This window comes from Aedes aegypti, chromosome 1 (genome assembly GCF_002204515.2).
Source record: "Aedes aegypti strain LVP_AGWG chromosome 1, AaegL5.0 Primary Assembly, whole genome shotgun sequence".
Taxonomy (NCBI): Eukaryota; Metazoa; Arthropoda; class Insecta; order Diptera; family Culicidae; genus Aedes; species Aedes aegypti.
In genome coordinates this window covers 23,619,711-23,635,414 of record NC_035107.1, presented here as the reverse complement: position 1 = coordinate 23,635,414, position 15,704 = coordinate 23,619,711, and the positions used below count along the sequence as shown (strand labels likewise).

Genomic DNA, 15,704 nt, shown 5'->3' with positions numbered 1-15,704 from the left:
AGATACTCTATGCCCTGGGAATCGAGAAAATTTGCTTTACGAAAAGATCCTCGACCAGTGGAATTCGAACCCACGACCCTCAGCATGGTCATGCTGAATAGCTGCGCGTTTACCGCTACGGCTATCTGGGCCCTCAGTAATAACATTATAGGTCATTCTATACAAAGTGGCATTGAAGAGATACGAATCTGTAACTCACCTTTTCGGATTTTGATTAAATTTTAGAGCATTCAGAAGCATTATATGTAGTTAAATTAAATTATGCTTATGATAACTAAATGATTCTCTGTCCATTTCATAAATACTCTAAAGTTTCTATACATCTACAGGGCTATTACAACAGTCGCGAGTTTCGCGGATTTGTGCCGCTAGTTGCAAAAATCGCGAGTGAATGAAATCTTGTCACGAAAATTTCGGATTTACCAAATCATACTGCGAAAGTCAAATACAAATCCATTATATATCTTAAGGCCCAAGTAAAAACTTAACAAGCAGTTTTCTCTGTTAAAATAGACAAATCGAAGAAAATAAAAACACATAACTCTTTTATTTGGGGCCCAGATAGCCGTAGCGGTAAACGCGCAGCTATTCAGCATGACCATGCTGAGGGTCGTGGGTTCGAATCCCGCTGGTCGAGGATCTTTTCGTAAAGGAAATTTTCTCGATTCCCAGGGCATAGAGTATCTTCGTACCTGCCACACGATATACGCATGCAAAAAATGGTCAATCGGCAAAGAAAGCTCTCAGTTAATAACTGTGGAAGTGCTCATAAGAACACTAATCTGAGAAGCAGGCTTTGTCCCAGTTGGGACGTAATGCCAAAAAGAAGAAGAACTCTTTTATTTGCCAAATGAAACAGCTGTGTGTTTTATTTTTTTGTTTTCGATTTGTTGATTTAAAAGGAGAAAACTGCTTTTTCAGTTTTGACTTTTGTACCATTTTTGCTTACCTTTTTACTTTTACTTACTTAACCTGTGGGCTTCGTAGCCGTGCGGTTAGTGTCACCGAGGCATTTAGCCGCATCGTGCCAAGGAGTGTGGTTTCGATTCCCGCTGCAGGCCGGAAAACTTTTCGTGAGGACTGTCTTCCGACTGTGCCACTGTGCGTTGCATGCTAGTCCCTTGTCTAGTGTGGTGCTTCCTTCAAAGGGCGAATAGCTCACTGGAAGCATTAACGTGTAGTGTCTTTTTTTTTTAACCTTAAATCTTGTAGTTTTGAACTAAGCAATTTTTATTTTACAATGGAACAACCTGCTTCTCGTTGTGTTTATTGATAATACAAAAAGTTAGCCCATATTTGCACTGTTGCCACCAACAGTGTAGGGGTACCGGGGGCAGTATGAACACCTGACGCAAAATGAACATTTTCTGTATTTTTGTATATGCGGAAAATTTAGTAGTAGTCAAAATAGTAAGTTATACACTGAAATTTCAGAAAAAATGTTTTAAACATTGGGTTTGAATCAAAACATTGAACTTGATAACATTCGGTTCGAAATTTATAACCACAGACTAACAGACGTAACACTGAAGAAATTTCCATGGACCACACATTTAACGATCATTTCAAAATCGCTATGTTACCAATCTCACAACCAGAGGCGCGTGCATAGTTTTCCTTCGTGTTTGACGTTTCACACTACCGCCATCTGCAGGTCTTGTTGCACAAAACAGTGTTTCGTGCAAAATGCTCACCAGATGACGATGGTGTAAACTGGGCGATGGATTTTCATGGAATGTGTTCTAAGTGTTACGTCTGTTTGTCTGTGTTATAATTTTCATGCCTCGCCAAATAAGGTTTGAGCTTCTGATTGAAAGTTTAATTACTTATCTTGTAATCAATAACACGATTGTGCGACATTTGCCAGAAAACCATTCGCCAGAATGACATCTGCCAGAAAACCATTCGCCAGAATGTACCATTTACCAGAAAACCATTTGCCAGAATGTACCATTCCCCAGAATAATTTTTTTGTCGATTTTGATCAATTAATGAAGGGTGAAATATCTCGGAATCCAAAGATGGTCGTCACAATATTCGACTTCTGCCACTTCTCACATCTCCAAGACTACTAAATTTAACTGACAGTGCGGTTACAATATCGTTCTTCTCATTTTAAGCTTTCTGTTAGTTCACAGAGTGGAGACATTATTACACTGTTATTCTACATCTCTAGTGAGATTTTTGCCTATGAGATTTTGAGACAATATTCTAAGCTGTATTTCCTAGTTTCAATTCTCGAAGTTATGCATTGCCTTTTCTTTTACCACGAGCTGTTCTTTATCAGAATATTGTATTGTAGGGTAGATGTACCAATAGTGGAGGTACTAAGCACTATTGAAGTTCATTTAACCGCCCAAATTCAAGAAGCACAATTAATGTACATGTTAATGTTGCAACGGGAAGTAATGACCATTGACTTAATGAGAAAAAATATTTCATCGCAGTAATCCACGGCATGCCAGTGAAAAATAATACCTCCAGTATTGGTTCACTGTTCCTTTAGCTGCGGTATATTTTTAATTTGTGTTCCTATAGTTGCGGTATCCGTGGTTTTCTTATGGGATCCTCCACCATAGGAACACTTTACCGCAACTATTGGTACAAGCAAGAACAGTTTTAGCAATTTTAGTGATATTTCATCAGTTTTAAAGCAATTTGAAGCTCTTTTCAACTATTCCGTGTATCAACAAGCCAATACGTCGATTGGCAGTGTCAGTTCTGTGGCTAATGTAATAAAATCAGTGAAAACGGCACTACCACAACTATAGGAACACTCACAACTAAAGGAACACTTACCCTACCGAATTTCTCGTACAACTGCCAGATAATTTTTGCTCTTTAATGGGTTGTGCTACTTTCACCCGAATATCGATACCCCGAATGTCGTTTCCCCGAACACCAGTTCTGCAAATGCCAGTTCCCCGAATACCCCGTTTTCTCAAGTGGCATATTTCCTCGAAAATGTTTTGGCACTCATAATTATAATAATTAATTGTATATTTCAGGGTGATGAACGATTCATATGATATGTACCCTTCTTTTTTGATCAGCGGTTCTTTAAAGATTCTCAGAACACAACATTTTTCTTGTTTTCTTTATCGTTTTTTTCTAGTTCACCACTCTGTCTCTAAAGAATGTTTCTTATCTATTTTGAATTGCATCTATTTTGAGGCCGTCCTTCAACCACAGGGTCGTTCAAGGGGGGTGGGGAGGGGGTAGAAGGTGGTTGGTTCTATCCTAATACAGTAATGTCCCGATTTTGTCAGCCCTATGCTGCATTTAGGGTTGACAAAATCGGGATAAAATTTTTCGACTGGTTTTAAGTTTGATTTTTACTTAAGGACTTAGTTTTATGATTTCGTTAATATAAACATTATTTTTTTACTTCCATTTTTCTATGTACCGTAATCCAAGGTAACATTGATAAGTTTCTTAGATAATTATTAAGGATTTAAAATTTCAAAAATTCGACCTTTAGATAATTGTGTAAATGTGGCCAAGGTCATAATTGACTTTATGCTTCGAATATTGCTAGTATTGATGTGTTTAGTCTTATTAAAATAAATATAAATTTTAGGCTGACAAAATCGGGTCAAAAAGGGTGCTAAAATCGGGGGTAGATAAAATCGGGGGCTGACCAAATCGGGTCATTACTGTACCACGAGTCATACTAATTTCAGGTCATTCGGGAGAATGGATTGCGTGGAAAAGTGTCATTCGGGTAACTGGCGTTCGGGGAAATGATACTCGAGGGAACAACATTTGGGTAAAAATAGACCAAAAGGTTTTTAGTGATAATGGTCGCCTAAATTTCAGTACATGAAAAACTATTCAAAAAAGAGTCATTGTCTATCGCTACTTGATATGGTTTGGGGCAAATAAGAATTCTCCATTCTTCATATAATCATATACAATAGCTGCGACGTATATTGAAATCTCGTAAATATTCAATGAATTAGTCTACAGGGTGTCCGCAAATTATCCGTACAAACTTTGAAGGCATGGCTCTATGCAATTAAGCGGAATAATTTCAGTATTCGTGCATGGTATAATACATTGACCTATTATATTCTTTAGCAGTAGGTTTCACACATTTCCGATTTCAAATATTTGTAAAACCAAGACAAAAGTGTTGAAAGGTCTTAGAGAGAGCCGTTTTTCGAGCTTTTTGACGGAAGATAAAAGTCCATAGAACTCTCAGGATTTGAACTGATTCATTTTATATTTCCAGCCTAACTTGAAGCCAAGGAACTGTAGATTACTTCAAGCAGTTGGAATAATCTATTTCAGATTTCAGGGAAAAAACATCTCTAAAATGACTAGCGGCCCTCAGGAATAACGTCTCCGAAAAATTAAAATCTGCCTATCTCAGAAAGTAGCAATTATTTCTAAATTATTTGAAATTCTATTTTGTGTCAACATATGGATGTATTGAAAAAGGTACACGGTCATTGATTTTTTATCGTTTTAAATGTGAGATCATCTTTCTCATATTTTGTTGTTCGGATAATTTACGAACACCCTGTATGAGAAGCAAACAAAACTTTGAAGAACAGCTTATGCTGAAAAGAAGGGCGAATTTCTTGTTTAGTCTTCGAAACCATAATACCATTTTACAGGGAAAACATATATTTAAAAAACAACCTTACTTTATTGCCAGTATCTTTCGTAGTCCATCTAGTCCATCAATTAGAATACTAGAACCACACGGTTGTATGACATTTGCCAGAAAACCATTTGCCAGAAAGCCGTTTGCCAGAATGGACCATTCCCCAGAAAGTCATTCCCCAGAAAGACCATTTCCCAGAAAAAATATTACTACATTACTTTGCTTTGTGTAGCAATATTTAGGTGTGTAAAATCTTTCGAATCATTATGATTTTCAGCGTACGATACATAATTATATGCAAAATAATTGTGACGTAAGTTTTTAAGCTTTTTGTTTGATAAAATGTTTTAAACTAATAATGATATCATAAACTTATTATATAGATAGCTGTAGGGGTAAACATGCAGCTATTCAGCAAGCTGACGGACGTGAGTTCGAATTCCACCGGGCGAAGATTTTATTGGATTGAAAATTTTCTCGATTTCCCTGGGCATAGAGCATATTCATATCGGCAATACGTTATACACATGCAAAAATGATCAATTGGCAATAAAAGTTCTCAGTTAATAACTGTGGAGGTGCTCATAAGAACACAAAGCTGAGATTTGGCTCTGTCCCACACGGGTAAAAATGCGGCACTCGAAATAAGGAGAATGAGTCATGATTTCGGGTGGAAAGTGTGTTTTCATGTTATGAAAATACACCATGACCAAAAGTCATGAAATCATGAAGCATTTTACCGTAACGCCGGCTGTACGTTACGTTTTCAATTTAAAGCGAAGAAAAATGTCAGCTGGAATCCTCAAATCATGAAGCATGTATGCAGGAACCATGAATAAAATTCATGGAAACATAAGTACTATTCATGGATTTAGTCATCTGTCATTTATGATTCCTATTTTTGATACGAAAAGTGGCAATTTTGGTCATGATATCATGAAGCAGGATCTGATATCAGGAACACAGTTCTTGAAAACATAAGCACTATTCATGTATTTAGGTGTTTGTCATTTATGATTCCGATTTTGGTGCTGAAAAGTGGAAAGTTGAGTCATGAAATCATGAAGCAGCATCCCTGAATCATGAACTCATTTCATGAAAACGGAACATTATACGTCAATTTAGATCCCAGTTTATATTTGCTATTGGTAAACAAATGAAATGAAAATTTAACTCGTTGCGAATTTTGTGCCGTTAGTTTCGTAATAAACCGCGAACACATTCCACAATTGTCAACCTAACGAGTGAAAAATCTTTAGGAGGAACGCGAACATTCAGTGGTTAGGTTTGTACGCAAAATATTATTTCGAACATCAATTGATTCGACAAATGGTCCCTGGGCTCACAAAATGCTGGTGGATTGCATGAGTAATGGAACACTCCTTAACAACACTGTGGATGTGGAAAGTGAACTGGAACATCCGGCTGCCGAAGGCCTTTTGTGAGCTGCTCTTGTATAGGACATAGGGAAGGCATCACATCTTCGCTCAAAGTCAAACATTGCCCGGTTCTGCAAAATCAGGATGAAAGCTTGTAAGTATATTTTGGAACATCTAACAGCTCCGGCAGATTGTGTCGTGACACAAAGTGGGAAATTACGGAAATCTCGCCAAGAATGTCATCGATACGATGGCAAGGTTCCGAAGAATAGTGTCTTCAATTTATTTTTTTTTCAAAAACAAAACTTTTTTTTTATAATTTTACTAGAAAAAATCACCGATCGTTATGAGATGCGTTGACTAAGATGAAGAAAGCGACAGTTAGATTTGTGTAACGCACTGAGCATACAAATTCTTGCATAATACTCACGATTTCATGACTTTTAGTCATGATATCATGAAACTTAAAATTGTATGAATTCATGACTTTTTGTTCATGAATCCGGCAACCGATTTTTTTCCGTGCAGTTGGGGCGTAACACAAGATAAGAAGAAGAAGGTGTAATAGATTTCCGAGGTTTTCATAGTTTCTGAGAAATAACTGTTTTTTTTAATGTTAAAATAGTCATCAATTTTATACAAGCTATTAGGGGTCGTCCATTAACCATGTGATCATTTATGTGAGGATGGAAGGGGGCCTGGCCAATGACCACGATACAAACAATTCTTTTTAAACTTTTGTATGGACGAAAGACCCCGTGGAGGTAAATAATCCGAAAGAATTGACCACGTTGTTAATGGACAACCCTTCTATTAAATCTATTAATGATTTTCCCTTCTTTGAAGATTAGGCTGTTCTTTAGGGCTTACTAATTCAAGGACTTATATGCTTCATAGGAGATTTACCCTTCTTTATATTATTGGCTAGTCTTTATAATTGTACTGTGTGTTTCTGCCTGCAGTTAACAGAAGGAATGTAAACAAGGTTATGTCATCTCAATTTTAAATAATTACAGCTAAAAAAAATCAATATAGGACTGCTGTCAATAAAAATGTCTGTAAAAAGGATTTATGTAAAAAAATGCAAACATCGGGAAATGGACAATCAATATATGTCCTCAAATAAAAAAAACTAAATTGAAAGTGATTCAATAATGGAATATTTACCATGACCTTCATCTAATTTCTCATTAAAGATTACTCGAGTGATTCCGAAAACATTAATCTTCATAACCGACTTGTTTCGTAGAGCAAGCGACAGAATATGAGAAACCAATATATTTCTGTTTTTTTTGGTTTCCACCATTAATCATGGCCACGTAGCAGTCCTGCTAAGAATTTCAAAATATCTCCGGTTCCAGATAGCTAAAACTAGCAATCAGGGTAAACACTGAAGATTGAAGAGTTTTCCGGCAGCCTGTCGCAAATGTTGTAAAACTACTTTAAAACAATAAATAATGCGGTGCAAATTATTTTTGAGAGTAAAACAGTTTAACGTTCTTTTCAAGGACTGAATAATGTATTTAAATATATGACCGAAAGAAAATTGGGTAGTCATTTGAGTTATATTGTTCCATTGATTATTGGCGCTAAACTGTTCATATTTCAAACATAATTTTTCCTTCTTTCACTCAAAGGCTGTTCTTTTTAGTTGTTTTGCAATTTTTTTCCGCAAAGATACACTATTCATATTTCTGAAATTATTCAACTAAACTAATTCGTGTCAAAGGTTTCAGCTTTTTTGTTCTCAGACCAGCTATGTAAGTAGTGAAAATAGCATAAAATTGTATGCGAAGGATTTTAACAATATAGACTAAATAACACGGATCGATCAGTTGCGTTGTTTTATACTTGTTATAATATTACAAAGATATAAACATTATTTGGAGCAATATTTACGATGCGAGTGAAGTACTGTAGAAGTGACGCTAAATTTTAAATAATTTTGCGCTGCAGCTGTGCAGTGCTAGTAGTCCAATCCTCTTGATGTAAATAATGTGAAAGTTGACTACACAATGTTGCATGCTATAAGTGCAAATAATATGAGTATATTCAAGATACAAAAATGACAAATATCGAAAATTTCGGTAGGCTTGAGGTGAAGATGCATCGAAGCCAAACCTCAAATTTTCAAGAGCATAAACCTCGAGAACCAGCCAGCGGTTTGAGCTGAAAACTTAATCGATTGGCCACACGCTGGTGGTGACCAATCAATTAAATTTTCAGCTGGAATGGCTGTTTGGGTCTCTAGATTTGCGCTCTTGAAAATTTGAGGTTTGGCTTCGATGCATCTTCACAAATATGTCGATCAATTGATATCAAGGTTGAAAACGAATTACAAAAAATGATTCTGGGGAATGGTTTTCTGGCAAATGGTCCATTCTGGGGAATGGCTTTCTGGCAAATTGATTCTGGCAAATGGTTTTCTGGCAGATGTCATACAATTGAACCACACTATCCATAGGGGAAATCAGGGTAAAACCGACACTGTGGGTGAGATCGACACCCTTTGATTTTTCATGTTTTACGCAGATTTTCATGCAGTTTCCACCACGCACTATCTTTACTTGTGAAATGTTGTGTTTTGAATGACATTACAACTGACGCTACCAATAAACTACAGCTGAAAACGCTATTGAAAAATAAATGTCCACTCGGGGTAAGATCGACACTTTCATTTGGGGTAAATTCTTTGCTTTATAATCTAACTTCAGGGAATCTTCCTTGTCCGAAGACTTTCTCTGTAGTTTATGTGAGCCTTTATTTTTGAATTCCAGTGAAGTCCACGCATGGCGAACATGTTAACATGTAAAATATGACACTACATGACTTGCCACAAGATATCATTAAATATTTAAAAAAAGTATTTCTTTGTTATCACGTTTAAACTTATTTGATAAAGCTTGAATAAATTTTTCTCATTTAAAATTGAACAATTAATAGAATATGAAATGTTTTCACTTAAATTTATCTTATTGTTCAATTTAAAAACTTTGAGGTTCGACCATTTTTATTATCTAAATATAATTACACTTTTCTGCGTTGTCAAAAAAACAGTATTTATCTTCACAACCAAACATTCGCCAAAACTTAATCTTCGCAAATATTCCATGAACACAAATTAATCATATCCATGTGTATTCATCACAACTTTATAATCTTAGCATGGGACATTTGAAATTTTCACATCTTTGGCCTCTCCTTAATAATTTACGTAATAAGTGTATAATTATTTAGAGAACGGGACATAAAAGTCGAATGTCATGTTTAAAGCATTATTTCTAATAAGCCATGTGATGGTGGTGTTCACAACGTATAAATTCTACTCAAAGTACATGTGTCGGTTTTACCCCAACAGGGTGTCGATCTTACCCATACTTTCAATTGTCTCACCTAAAAATAATGAAATATAAATTTGATTTAAATCACTATATAGCCTTAATATGTCATCCAGCGATCGCATAGATGATAGATTTATAACCAATATATGATTCTACATCAATTTTAGGTTCGTTTAACAAGCGAAAGTACACAAATTTTATCAATAAGCTTAGGGTGTCGGTTTTACCCCGAATTCCCCTAATGGATATTCGAATCTGGCTCACTGAGTAAACTGGAGATGGTGTCCAAGAGATCCTGTACTTTTTTGAGTATACAAACAAAAATAATCTTCCAATTTTTTTAACGCTGTGGCTTGTTTAGTTATTAGAATTAGATTCTCCTACAATTGCAAACTTGATTTACCTGAAAAAAAAAATCTTGGGGATGGTCCATTCTGGGGGTGTCCGGCCATTTGGCCGAACGCCGTTTGGCCGAATGCCGTTTGGCCGAACGCCATTTGGCCGAATGCCATTTGGCCGAACGGGTCGTTTGGCCGAATGCCATTTGGCCGAACGGGTCGTTTGGCCGAATGCCATTTGGCCGAACGGGTCGTTTGGCCGAATGCCATTTGGCCGAACGGGTCGTTTGGCCGAATGCCATTTGGCCGAACGGGTCGTTTGGCCGAATGCCATTTGGTCGAACGGGTCATTTGGCCGAATGCCGTTTGGTCGAATTACGAACAAAAAATATCAAATTACTACAACACTTATGTGTAAGATTATTAGGTGTTGCCCAATAATTGATCAGTTAATAAATTGACTTTAATGATGTGACGGGACGTCATGTTTGTCGCTATATAAGTGCTCCAACAGAATGATAAAATTGACCCGTTAATTTAGGACGAAGTTGTGAACTCCACTCATTGCATCAAAACTCAAAGCTTATGGTTGTTTCATCTGGGGCTACCAACGGTATGACAGGGTTCAAGTTTTTTTATGATTTCATTAGAAGTTTTTCCTTCTTTTAAACATAGGCAATTCTTTCGAGTTATACTGGTTTCGTTACTGTTGGCAATAATTCAGTTTATATGTTAATAGGGAATTTTACCTTCTTTAAATCATCAGCAGTTCTTTGTAGTATAACTAATATAAAAGTTGTTTGCATAGCACTTGCTTAAAATTTCATAAGAGTTGTTTTCCTTTTTTTGATCATAGGCTGTTCTTTCTGTTTCTCCTTTAATATTAAGATTGCAACGTTTGAACTGAGCTCTGCACCATTGCTTGCATGTAGCAGTAAACCGATTGACTCGGTGAACAATTACGTGGAAAAAGCTCACAGTTTCTCCTTTGTGAAAAGAAGAAGCCACAATTTGCTGTTACTAGAATTATGAAATAATTTACTTAATACGATTCGAGGGATCGAAGCAATCCAGTCCTGCAGCAGGACTAATAATTCGTGAACCGTTTTAGTTACTGTCGAAAGCTGACTACAAACACAATGCAAAAGCTTCTGCTGGCAGCTATTACCACTAGCAGAGAAGTGAATACTTGCTTACATTAAGGATGTTCTTTTTTCAGCACTGACTGTTTGTTGAACTGACATCAAAGAGACAATTATATGTATATCAATGATGATTAACCTTCTTTAAAAATAAGCTGAATAAGTTCTTTGAAATTCAGCTTCGAAGCTCACTTCAATAATATGCTAACTGTAACTTACTATTTTTCCCTATTTCGGCCAAACGGCATTCGGCCAAATGGCATTCGGCCAAATGACCCTTTCGGCCAAATGGCGTTCGGCCAAACGGCATTCGGCCAAATGGCATTCGGCCAAATGACCCGGAACCATTCTGGGGAATGGTACTTTCTGGCAAATGGTTTTCTGGCGAATGGTCTTTCTAGCATATGGTACTTTCTGGCGGATGTCATTCTGGCGAATAGATTTCTGGCGAATGGTTTTCTGGCAAATATCGCACAATCAATAATACAGTTGATTTTTTTCTGCTTCTTTAACCCGTATAGGCCTGAGTGAAAGAAAAATTGCTAAAACTCTCACCGCTCAGCGAATACTTAACGGATTTCAATGATTTTTTGTCAGTATACTCGTACACATATCTAGTTTCTAAAAGTGGTAAAAGGATATCGGGAATGTTCGTGTGGCCGGAGTAATTGCGGTGGATCACTGGGTCAGGTCGGGTGACAAGAGTTCTGTGCCCCTGGAGGTAGGCAAATTTCAAGTCACAGATAATTTATAGAATCGGCTATAATGTGGCCACTATATCAAGGAGTTTTAAGAAAAACGCATCAGCGTAAACCTTCTGATAATCGGTTAGCTTAAAAAGCTTCTCCCAAAAGTTTGAAAAGCCTCTCTCAGAAGTTTGGGAAGCTTATCCCAGAAGCTTGGAAACCTCCTCCAAAGCTTTAGAAGCTTCTCCCAGAAACTTGGGAAGCTTCTCCCGGAATTCTCCCAGAGGTTTCAGAAGCATCTCCCAAAAGTTTATGAAGCCCCTCATAGAAGCTTGGGATGCTTATCCCAGAAGTTTCCGAAGCTTATTTTAGAAGCTTGGGAAGCTTCTCCCAAAAGCTTTAGAAGCTTCTCCCAGACGCTTGAAATACTTCTTCAAGAAGCTTGAGAAGCTTCTCCCAGAAGTTTGTAAAGCTTCATCCAGAAGTTTATAAAGCTTCCTCCAGAAGTTTAAAAAGCTTCTCCCAATAGTTTGGGAAGCCTCTCAGAAGTTTGCGAAGCTTCTCTCAGATGCTTGGACAGCTTTTCCCAGAAATTTGGGAAGCTTCTCGCAGAAGCTTGAAAAGCTACTCCAAGAAGCTTAGAAAGCTTCTCTCAGAAGCTTGGGAAGCTTTTCCAAGAAGCTCAGGAAGTTTCTCCCAAAAGCTTGGGAAGTTTCTCCCAGGAGTTTGGGAAGCTTTTCCCAGAAGTTTGGGAAGATTTTCCCAAAAGTTAGGGAAGGTTTTCCCAGAAGCTTGAGAAACTACTCCCATAAGATTGAAAGCTACTCCCAGAAGCCTGTGAAGGTTCTTCCAGCAGATTAAGAAGCTTCTCCCAGAAGCTTAAGAAGTTTTTCTCAGAAGCTTGAAGTGCTTCCCTCAGAAGCTCGTGAACCTTATCCAAAAAACTCGAAGAACTTCTCTCCGAAACTCGAGGAACAAGTTTGGAAACCCAAAAGCTCGAAAAGCTTTCTCTTGACGATTGGTTAAATTTTTCGTGACTATTTTCTGAATATAGAGAAGTTTCTTCCAGAAATTCGAAACGTTCAGACAAATCCCGCGAAGATTGCATCTAATCTTGCGTCCAAAGTATAAAACAAGAGATAAAGACAGACAAATAACGTCGGAAGAATCAGACGCAACTCGTCTAGAGATGTGGATAAATCATGTCTGAAGATTGGATGAATCTCTTCTGGGGGTTTTAGAAAAAAATTATCTGAAAATTTAAACGAATCTTGTTTAAAAAAAAATTTGACAAACTCGTCTGAAAATTCAGATGAAACCCATCAAAAGATTCTGACGATTCTCCTATGAAAATTCAGACGAATCTCGTTAAGTGATTCAGACCAAACTCGTCTAAACATTCAGTGATTTATCGCCTAAACGTTCTACCCAATTTTGCCCACAGATTCTTATGAATATTGTTTGAGAATTAAGATGATTTTCGCGTTGAGATTCAGATGAGACTAGCTCAAAAATCAGTCGAATTTCATCTAAAAGATGCAAAGAAATTTTGTTCCGAAATTGTGGTGAATATTGTCTAGTGATTCTATTGAATCTCGTCCAAATATATTGGCGCATCGCGTTCAAAAATTCGGGCAAACCCGGCCAGACATCGTAGCGAATCTCGTCTAGAGATTTTGACAAAACTTGTCTAAAGATTTTGGCGAATCTCGTCTAGAGATACAGACGAATTTTGTTTACGAGATTCTGGTGAACATCATCTGGAGATTGAGATAATTCTCGTTTAGAGATTCTGGTGAATCTCGTCTGGAGATTTTTTTACTGGAAATTCTAGCGAATATCGTTTGAAGCCTCAGACGAATCTCGTCTGGTGAGTCTGACGCTACGCGTCTGGAGACTCAGGCGAATGTCGTATAAACTCAAATCCTGATGATTCTCATCCAGAGATTCTGGTGACTCTCGTCAGGAGGTTCTTGCAAATCGCATCATGTGAATCTCGTACATTATTCAATCACAATCTCTAAAGATTGGATATTGTCTAGAGATTCCATAAAATGTTATCTATAATATCCGACATATTCCGTCTAATAATTCTGATGAATATCGTCTAGTGATTCCGACGATTTTTTTAAAAAAGATTCAGACGAAGCTCTCGAAAAAAATTCAGAAGAATCTCTCGAGGTTTGACCCTTTCGAAAACATTCAGACGAATCTCTGGAATGAATTCAGACAATTCTCTCAAAGAAATTTAGACAAATCTCTTCCAACGATTCAAACAAATCTCTATCAAAGATTCAGACCAATAACTTTCAGAGATTCAGACGAATCTGTTGAAATGATTCAGACGAATCGCTCTAAGTGATTCAGAAGAATTTCTCGAAGAGATTCAGGCGAACCTCTCGAAGAGTTTCAGACGAATCTCTCGAAGATATTCAGACGAATCTCTTGAAGAGATTGATTCAGATGAATCGCTTGACATGAACTTGAGGTTGAGACGTATCTCTCGAATAAAATCAGGCAAATCTCTCAAAGAGATCCAGACGAAAATCTCGAAGAGATTCAGACGAATTTCTCGAAGAGATTCAGACAAAACTCTCGATGAGATTCAAGCGATTCACTAGACGAGATTCGTTCGAATCTAATGCCGAGATTCGTCTGAATCACTAGACAAAATTAATCGGATCAGGAAAATAGATACGTTTGCATCTCCAAACGCGGTTCGTCTGAATTTCTAGGTGAGATTGACAATATTATTCAGATTCTTTGAACAAGATTCATCTAAATCTCCGGACGAGATTCGTCGAAATTTCTAGACAAGATTTATCTGATTCTTTGATCTCGTCTGAATATCTGCACAAATCCGTTGGAATTACTTTACTATCTTTAGACGAGATTCATTTTAATCTGCAGTCGTGATTCGTCTGAATCTTTAGACGAGATTTGATTAAATCTAAACGAGATTCGTATGAATCTCTAAACGAGATTTGCCTAAACCTCTAAAAAGATTCGTCTGAATCTCTTGACTAGATTCGCCTGAATCTCTGGACGAGATTCGCCTGAATCTCTGGACGAGATTCGCCTGAATCTCTGGACGAGATTCGTCTGAATCTCTGGACGTGATTCGTCTGAATCTCTGGACGAGATTCGTCTGAATCTCTGGACGAGATTCGACTGAATCTCTGAACGAAAATCGTCAAAATCTTTTAACGAGAATCGTCAGAATCTCTAGACGACAATCGTCAGATCCTCTGGACGAGAATCGTCAGAATCTCTGGACGAGATTCGCCTGAATCTCTGGACGAGATTCGCCTGAATCTCTGGACGAGATTCGCCTGAATCTCTGGACGAGATTCGCCTGAATCTCTGGACGAGATTCGTCTGAACCTCTGGACGAGATTCGTCTGAATCTCTAAAAAGATTCGTCTGAATCTCTTGACGAGATTCGTCTGAATTCGCCTGAATCTCTGGACGAGATTCGCCTGAATCTCTGGGCGAGATTCGTCTGAATCTCTGGACGAGATTCGTCTGAATCTCTGGACGAGATTCGTCTGAATCTCTGGACGAGATTCGTCTGAATCTCTGGACGAGATTCGTCTGAATCTCTGGACGAGATTCGTCTGAATCTCTGGACGAGATTCGCCTGAATCTGTGGACGAGATTCGCCTGAATCTGTGGACGAGATTCGCCTGAATCTCTGGACGAGATTCGCCTGAATCTCTGGACGAGATTCGCCTGAATCTCTGGACGAGGTTCGCCTGAATCTCTGGACGAGGTTCGCCTGAATCTCTGGACGAGATTCGCCTGAATCTCTGGACGAGATTCGTCTGAATCTCTGGACGAGATCCGTCTGAATCTCCAGACGAGATCTCCGAATCTCGGTCTGAATCGCTAGACAAGATTCGTCTGAGAGATTTGCCAGACTCTCTTCGAGATATTCGCCTGGACATCTCTAAGACGAGATTCGTTGAACTTCTCAGACAAGATTCGCCTGAATCTCTAGACGAGATTCGACTGAATCTCTGAACGAAAATCGTCAAAATCTCTTAACGAGAATCGTCAGAATCTCTAGACGAGAATCGTCAGATCCTCTGGACGAGAATCGTTAGAATCTCTGGACGAGAATTGTCAGAATCTCTGGACGTGATTCGTCACAATCTCTGGACAAGAATAGTCAGGATCTCTTTATGAGAATCGTCCGAATCTCTG

The 15,704-nt window shown here is 37.9% G+C and overlaps 1 protein-coding gene across 5 annotated transcripts in view; it reads left to right on the top strand.

Moving 5' to 3' along the window:
* Positions 1 to 15,704, top strand: part of LOC5578387 (mannosyl-oligosaccharide alpha-1,2-mannosidase IA) — a 217,026-nt gene that overhangs the window by 186,075 nt on the left and 15,247 nt on the right. The window lies entirely within an intron of this gene.